Source organism: Ipomoea triloba, chromosome 16, assembly GCF_003576645.1.
Source record: "Ipomoea triloba cultivar NCNSP0323 chromosome 16, ASM357664v1".
Classification (NCBI taxonomy): Eukaryota; Viridiplantae; Streptophyta; class Magnoliopsida; order Solanales; family Convolvulaceae; genus Ipomoea; species Ipomoea triloba.
Genome location: NC_044931.1, coordinates 17,915,390 through 17,916,335, shown reverse-complemented (window position 1 = coordinate 17,916,335; position 946 = coordinate 17,915,390).

Here is a 946-nt window from a genome sequence, read left to right as displayed (position 1 = left end):
TAGCCGACGTTAAAAGCCGTCTGTGTAGTAGTGTAGATAATAGAATTGCAGATATAGTCAATACTTTAAAGCGTTATATCTAATACGGAGTACTTTATAGTGTAAATGTAACACTTTATAATAAAATTGTAGTATATAGTTTGCATTAAACAATATTACTAAACGCATATACCATAAGACCCAAATTCTCTTGCACTAACCCGTGAGACGGTGTAATATGAGAATTTGTCATTTAAAAAAAGTTGGCAAATTTTATTGTGGACCAAGTACCAGTGTGACCCATGAAGTAAAACGACATCGTTTCATTTTAAGTTTAGGAAAAAAAAAAAAGATTCGTTACTGTTTTCACAGTCCGTTATCTTTGATCATTAGTTTCATTTTCCATACACACTAGTTTCATTACAGTAACTATGAAGTATCGTTTTAATTACACTTTGTGTTCATTTGACAGTATATATATTTGTATGAGCTTTGTTATCTAGTTTCATTTTATATTCACAATAGATTCATTATAACAAAATCGAAGTATCATTTTAATTACATTACATATCTATTATATAAATGTACCACACCCTGTTGTATTTCAGAACACGTGGTGGTGCATTTCCGCATACATAGTGATGCAATATATATATATGAAAGATTGTGAATCTTGAATGCAGGTGATAACCTATTTGGTTCCTACTTTGTTTTTTAAAACAAATTAATCAATTGTATTTATTACTGTATTAGAAACAATAAATAATAAAAACAGTGCAGAAAATATAAATGAACTAGGATATGTTCACGCAGTTCGGAGCACTTCTCCTACGTCTACGGGGCCACACAAAGGTGAAACCCAACTCCACCAGATGATCAAAGATGTTACAAGGTTCACCAGATATCCATCCTCCATGATGGCCTAATCTATTACACCTACAAACATCACCATCTCCTGAGTTGGTAG